Genomic DNA, 8,128 nt, shown 5'->3' with positions numbered 1-8,128 from the left:
ACACCCTAGAGGGGCAGAGTGAACCCTTTTTTGGGGACGTGATTAAAAATAAGGAATCTGGTATTCTAAAACAGGACGGGAAAGGGTTTAGGGTTGGATTATGCGGACCGCTACCGCGGATCCGCCTATCCAACCATAAACCCTTTCCCTTGCTACTGTCATTCGAACGGGAGGAAAACCTAAACACACCCTAGAGGGACAGAATGAACCCTTTTTTTGGTACGGGATTAAAAATAGTGGACCGAGTATCCTAAAACGGGACGGGAAAGGGTTTAGGATTGGAGTAAGCGGGCCGCTACCGCGGATCCGCCTAATCCACCCCTAAACCCTTCCCTTTCTACTGTCATTCGAATGGGAGGAAAACATAAAGACACCCTAGAGGGGCAGAGTGAACCCTTTTTTGGGGCAGGATTAAAAATAAGGAATCTGGTATTCTAAAACAGGACGGGAAAGGGTTTAGGGTTGGATTATGCGGACCGCTACCGCGGATCCGCCTATCCAACCATAAACCCTTTCCCTTGCTACTGTCATTCGAACGGGAGGAAAACCGGAAGACACCCTAGAGGGGCAGAGTGAACCCTTTTTGGGGACGGGATTAAAAATAGGGGAACTGATATCCTAAAATGGGACGAGAAAGGGTTTAGGGTTGGATTAGGCGGACCTCTACCATGGATCCGACTAATCCAAACCTAAACCCTTTCCCTTGCTACTATCATTCGAACGAGAGGAAAACTAAAGACACCCTAGAGAGGCAGATTGAACCCTTTTTTAGGGACGGGATTAAAAATAGGGGACCTGATTTCCTAAAACGGGACGGGAAAGGGTTTAGGGTTGGATTTAATGGACCGCTACCATGGATCCGCCTAATCCAACCCTAAACGCTTTCCTTTGCTACCGTCATTCGAACGGGAGGAAAACCTAAAGACACCATAGAGGGGCAGAGTGAACCCTATTTTGGGGACGGGATTAAAAATATGGGATCGAGTATCCTTAAACGGGACTGGAAAGGGTTTAGGGTTGGATTAAACGGCTTGCTACAGTCATTTGAACGGGAGGAAAACCTAAAGACACCCTAGAGGGTCAAAGTGAACCCTCTTTTGGGACGGGAATAAAAATAGGGGACGTGGTATCCTAAAACGGGACAGGAAAGGGTTTAGGGTTGGATTAGATGGACCGCTACCATGGATCCACCTAATCCAACCCTAAACTCTTTCTCTTGCTACTGTCATTCGAACGGGAGGAAAACCTAAAGACAACCTAGAGGGGCATAGTGTACCCTTTTTTTGGGACGAGATTAAAAATAGGTAATCGAGTATCCTAAAACGGGACGGGAAAGGGTTTAGGGTTAGAGTAAGCGGACCGCTACCGCAGATCCGCCTAATCCAACCCTAAACCCTTCCCTTGCTACTGTCATTCGAACGGGAGAAAAACCTAAACACACCCTAAAGGGGCAGAGTGAACCCTTTTTTGGGACGGGATTAAAAATAGGGGACCTGGTATCCTAAAACAGAACGGGAAAGGGTTTATGGTTGGATTATGCGGACCGCTACCGCGGATCTCTCTATCCAACCCTAAACCCTTTCCCTTGCTACTGTCATTTGAACAGGAGGAAAACCTAAACACAACCTAGAGGGTCAAAGTGAACCCTTTTTTGGGACGGGATTAAAAATAGGGGACGTGGTATCCTAAAACAGGACGGGAAAGGGTTTAGTGTTGGATTATGCGGACCGCTATCACGGATCCGCCTAATCCAACCCTAAACCTTTTTCCTTGCTCCAGTCATTCGAACGGGAGGAAAACCAAAAGACACATAAGAGGGGCAGAGTGAACCATTTTTTGGGGACAGGATTAAAAATAGGCGACCGAGTATCTTAAAACTGGACGAGAAAGGGTTTAGGGTTGGAGTAGGCAGACCGCTACCGCGGATCCGCCTATCCAACCCTAAACCCTTTCCCTTGCTACCGTCATTCGAACGAGAGGAAAACCTGAAGTCACCCTAAAGGGGCAGAGTGAACCCTTTTTAGGGACGGGATTAAAAATAGGGGACCTGGTATCCTAAAACGGGGCGGGAAAGGGTTTAGGGTTGGATTAGGCGGACCGCTACCATGGATCCGTCTAATCCAAACCTAAACCCTTTCTCTTGCTTCTGTCATTCGAACGAGAGTAAAACTAAAGACACCCTAGAGGGGCAGAGTGAACCCTTTTTTTGGGGACGGGATTAAAAAGAGGGGACTTGGTTTCCTAAAACGGGACAGGAAAGGGTTTAGGGTTGGATTTGGCGGACCGCTACCATGGATCCGCCTAATCCAACGCTAAACCCTTTCCCTTGATTCTGTCATTCGAACGGGAGGAAAACCTAAAGACACCATAGAGAGACAGAGTGAACCCTTTTTTTGGGACGGGATTAAAAATAGTGGACCGAGTATCCTAAAAGGGGAAGGGAAAGGGTTTAGGGTTGGAGTAAGCAGGCCGCTACCGCGGATCCGCCTAATCCATCCCTAAACCCTTCCCTTGCAACTGTCATTCGAACGGGAGGAAAACATAAAGACACCCTAGAGGGGCAGAGTGAACCCTTTTTTGGGACAGAATTAAAAATAGGGAACCTGATATTCTAAAACAGGACGGGAAAGGGTTTAGGGTTGGATTATGCGGACCGCTACCGCGGATCCGCCTATCCAACTATAAACCCTTTCCTTTGCTACCGTCATTCGAACGGGAGGAAAACCGGAAGACACCCTAGAGTGGCAGAGTGAACCCTTTTTGAGGACGGGATTAAAAATAGGGGAACTGATATCCTAAAATGGGACGGGAAAGGGTTTAGGGTTGGATTAGGCGGACCTCTACCATGGATCCGACTAATCCAAACCTAAACCCTTTCCCTTGCTACTATCATTCGAACGAGAGGAAAACTAAAGACACCCTAGAGAGGCAGATTGAACCCTTTTTTGGGGACGGGATTAAAAATAGGGGACCAGATTTCCTAAAACGGGGCAGGAAAGGGTTTAGGATTGGAATTGGTGGACCGCTACCATGGATCCGCCTAATCCAACCCTAAACGCTTTCCTTTGCTACTGTCATTCGAACGGGAGGAAAACCTACAGACACCCTAGATGGGCAGAGTGAACCCTATTTTGGGGACGGGATTAAAAATATGGGACCGAGTATCCTTAAACGGGACTGGAAAGGGTTTAGGGTTGGATTAAACGGCTTGCTACAGTCATTTGAACGGGAGGAAAACCTAAAGACACCCTAGAGGGTCAAAGTGAACCCTCTTTTGGGACGGGAATAAAAATAGGGGACGTGGTATCCGAAAACGGAACAGGAAAGGGTTTAGGGTTGGATTAGATGGACCGCTAACATGGATCCACCTAATCCAACCCTAAACTCTTTCTCTTGCTACTGTCAATCGAACGGGAGGAAAACCTAAAGACAACCTAGAAGGGCATAGTGAACCCTTTTTTTGGGACGAGATTAAAAATAGGTAATCGAGTATCCTAAAACGGGACGGGAAAGGGTTTAGGGTTAGAGTAAGAGGACCGCTACCACAGATCCACCTAATCCAACCCTAAACCCTTCCCTTGCTATTGTTATTCGAACGGGAGAAAAACCTAAACACACCCTAGAGGGGCAGAGTGAACCCTTTTTTGGGACGGGATTAAAAATAGGGGACCTGGTATCCTAAAACAGGACGGGAAAGGGTTTATGGTTGGATTATGCGGACCGCTACCGCGGATCTCTCTATCCAACCCTAAACCCTTTCCCTTGCTACTGTCATTTGAACAGGAGGGAAACCTAAAGACAACCTAGAGGGTCAAAGTGAACCCTTTTTTGGGACGGGATTAAAAATAGGGGATGTGGTATCCTAAAACAGGACGGGAAAGGGTTTAGTGTTGGATTATGCGGACCGCTATCGCGGATCCGCCTAATCCTACCTTAAACCATTTTCCTTGCTCCAGTCATTCGAACGGGAGGAAAACCAAAAGACACACAAGAGGGGCAGAGTGAACCATTTTTTGGGGACGAGATTAAAAATAGGCGACCGAGTATCTTAAAACTGGACGAGAAAGGGTTTAGGGTTGGAGTAGGCAGACCGCTACCGCGGATCCGCCTATCCAACCCTAAACCCTTTCTCTTGTTACCGTCATTCGAACGAGAGGAAAACCTGAAGTCACCCTAAAGGGGCAGAGTGAACCCTTTTTAGGGACGGGATTAAAAATAGGGGACCTGGTATCCTAAAACGGGGCGGGAAAGGGTTTACGGTTGGATTAGGCGGACCGCTACCATGGATCCGTCTAATCCAAACCTAAACCCTTTCTCTTGCTACTGTCATTCGAACGAGAGGAAAACTAAAGACACCCTAGAGGGGCAGAGTGAACCCTTTTTTTGGGGACGGAATTAAAAAGAGGGGACTTGGTTTCCTAAAACGGGACAGGAAAGGGTTTAGGGTTGGATTTGGCGGACCGCTACCATGGATCCGCCTAATCTAACGCTAAACCCTTTCCCTTTATACTGTCATTCGAACGGGAGGAAAACCTAAAGACACCATAGAGGGACAGAGTGAACCCTTTTTTTGGGACGGGATTAAAAATAGTGGACCGAGTATCCTAAAAGGGGAAGGGAAAGGGTTTAGGGTTGGAGTAAGCAGGCCGCTACCGCGGATCCGCCTAATCCATCCCTAAACCCTTCCCTTGCAACTGTCATTCGAACGGGAGGAAAACATAAAGACACCCTATAGGGGCAGAGTTAACCCTTTTTTGGGACAGAATTAAAAATAGGGAACCAGATATTCTAAAACAGGACGGGAAAGGGTTTAGGGTTGGATTATGCGGACCGCTACTGCGGATCCGCCTATCCAACCATAAACCCTTTCCCTTGCTACCGTCATTCGAACGGGAGGAAAACCGAAAGACACCCTAGAGGGGCAGAGTGAACCCTTTTTGGGGACGGGATTAAAAATAGGGGAACTGATATCCTAAAATGGGACGAGAAAGGGTTTAGGGTTGGATTAGGCGGACCTCTACCATGGATCCGACTAATCCAAACCTAAACCCTTTCCCTTGCTACTATCATTCGAACGAGAGGAAAACTAAAGACACCCTAGAGAGGCAAATTGAACCCTTTTTTGGGGACGGGATTAAAAATAAGGGACCTGATTTCCTAAAACGGGACGGGAAAGGGTTTAGGGTTGGATTTGGTGGACCGCTACAATGGATCCGCCTAATCCAACCCTAAACGCTTTCCTTTGCTACTGTCATTCGAACGGGAGGAAAACCTAAAGACACCCTAGAGGGGCAGAGTGAACCTTATTTTGGGGACGGGATTAAAAATATGGGACCGAGTATCCTTAAACGGGACTGGAAAGGGTTTAGGGTTGGATTAAACGGCTTGCTACAGTCATTTGAACGGGAGGAAAACCTAAAGACACCCTAGAGGGTCAAAGTGAACCCTCTTTTGGGACGGGAATAAAAATAGGGGACGTGGTATCCGAAACCAGGACAGGAAAGGGTTTCCGGTTGGATTAGATGGACCGCTACCATGGATCCACCTAATCCAACCCTAAACTCTTTCTCTTGCTACTGTCAATCGAACGGGAGGAAAACCTAAAGACAACCTAGAGGGGCATAGTGAACCCTTTTTTTGGGACGAGATTAAAAATAGGTAATCGAGTATCCTAAAACGGGACAGGAAAGGGTTTAGGGTTAGAGTAAGCGGACCGCTACCGCAGATCTGCCTAATCCAGCCCTAAACCCTTCCCTTGCTATTGCCATTCGAACGGGAGAAAAACCTAAACACACCTTAGAGGGGCAGAGTGAACCCTTTTTTGGGACGGGATTAAAAATAGCGGACCTGGTAGCCTAAAACAGGACAGGAAAGGGTTTATGGTTGGATTCTGCGGACCGCTACCGCGGATCTCTCTATCCAACCCTAAACCCTTTCCCTTGCTACTGTCATTTGAACAGGAGGAAAACCTAAAGACAACCTAGAGGGTCAAAGTGAACCCTTTTTTAGGACGGGATTAAAAATAGGGGACGTGGTATCCTAAAACAGGGCGGGAAAGGGTTTAGGGTTGGATTATGCGGACCGCTATCGCGGATCCGCCTAATCCAACACTAAACCCTTTTCCTTTCTCAAGTCATTCGAACGGGAGGAAAACCAAAAGACACACAAGAGGGGCAGAGTGAACCATTTTTTGGGGATGGGATTAAAAATAGGCGACCGAGTATCTTAAAACTGGACGAGAAAGGGTTTAGGGTTGGAGTAGGCAGACCGCTACCGCGGATCCGCCTATCCAACCCTAAACCCTTTCTCTAGCTACCGTCATTCGAAAGAGAGGAAAACCTGAAGTCACCCTAAAGGGGCAAAGTGAACCCTTTTTAGGGACGGGATTAAAAATAGGGGACCTGGTATCCTAAAACGGGGCGGGAAAGGGTTTAGGGTTGGATTAGGCGGACCGCTACCATGGATCCGTCTAATCCAAACCTAAACCCTTTCTCTTGCTACTGTCATTCGAACGAGAGGAAAACTAAAGACACCCTAGAAGGGCAGAGTGAACCCTTTTTTGGGGACGGGATTAAAAAGAGGGGACTTGGTTTCCTAAAACGGGACAGGAAAGGGTTTAGGGTTGGATTTGGCGGACCGCTACCATGGATCCGCCTAATCCAACGCTAAACCCTTTCCCTTGATACTGTCATTCGAACGGGAGGAAAACCTAAAGACGCCATAGAGGGACAGAGTGACCCCTTTTTTTGGGACGGGATTAAAAATAGTGGACCGAGTATCCTAAAACGGGAAGGAAAAGGGTTTAGGGTTGGAGTAAGCAGGCCGCTACGGCGGATCCACCTAATCCATCCCTAAACCCTTCCCTTGCTACTGTCATTCGAACGAGAGGAAAACATAAAGACACCCTAGAGGGGGAGAGTGAACCCTTTTTGGGACAGAATTAAAAATAGGGAACCTGATATTCTAAAACAGAACGGGAAAGGGTTTAGGGTTGGATTATGCGGACCGCTACCGCGGATCCGCCTATCCAACCATAAACCCTTTCCCTTGCTACCGTCATTCGAACGGGACGAAAACCGGAAGACACCCTAGAGGGGCAGAGTGAACCCTTTTTGGGGACGGGATTAAAAATAGGGGAACTGATATACTAAAATGGGACGGGAAAGGGTTTAGGGTTCGATTAGGCGGACCTCTACCATGGATCCGACTAATCCAAACCTAAACCCTTTCCCTTGCTACTATCATTCGAACGAGAGGAAAACTAAAGACACCCTAGAGAGGCAGATTGAACCCTTTTTTGGGGACGGGATTAAAAATAGGGGACCTGATTTCCTACAACGGGACGGAAAAGGGTTTAGGGTTGGATTTGGTGGACCGCTACCATGGATCCGCCTAATCCAACCCTAAACGCTTTCCTTTGCTACTGTCATTCGAACGGGAGGAAAACTTAAAGACACCCTAGAGGGGCAGAGTGAACCCTATTTTGGGGACGGGATTAAAAATATGGGACCGAGTATCCTTAAACGGGACTGGAAAGGGTTTAGGGTTGGATTAAACGGCTTGCTACAGTCATTTGAATGGGAGGAAAACCTAAAGACACCCTAGAGGGTCAAAGTGAACCCTCTTTTGGGACGGGAATAAAAATAGGGGACGTGGTATCCTAAAACGGGACAGGAAAGGGTTTAGGGTTGGATTAGAGGGACCGCTACCATGGATCCACCTAATCCAACCCTAAACTCTTTCTCTTGCTACTGTCATTCGAACGGGAGGAAAACCTAAAGACAACCTAGAGGGGCATAGTGAACCCTTTTTTTGGGACGAGATTAAAAATAGGTAATCGAGTATCCTAAAACGGGATGGGAAAAGGGTTTAGGGTTGGAGTAAGCGGACCGCTACCGCGGATCCGCCTAATCCAACCCTAAACCCTTTTCCTTGCTCCTGTCATTCGAACGGGAGGAAAACCAAAAGACACACATGAGGGGTAGAGTGAACCCTTTTTTGGGGACGGGATTAAAAATAGGCGACCGAGTATCCTAAAACTGGACGAGAAAGGGTTTAGGATTGGAGTAGGCAGACCGCTACCGCGGATCCGCCTATCCAACCCTAAACCCTTTCCCTTGCTACCGTC

Source organism: Silene latifolia, chromosome X (assembly GCF_048544455.1).
Source record: "Silene latifolia isolate original U9 population chromosome X, ASM4854445v1, whole genome shotgun sequence".
NCBI lineage: Eukaryota > Viridiplantae > Streptophyta > Magnoliopsida > Caryophyllales > Caryophyllaceae > Silene > Silene latifolia.
Note: the sequence above shows the minus strand (reverse complement) of the source record.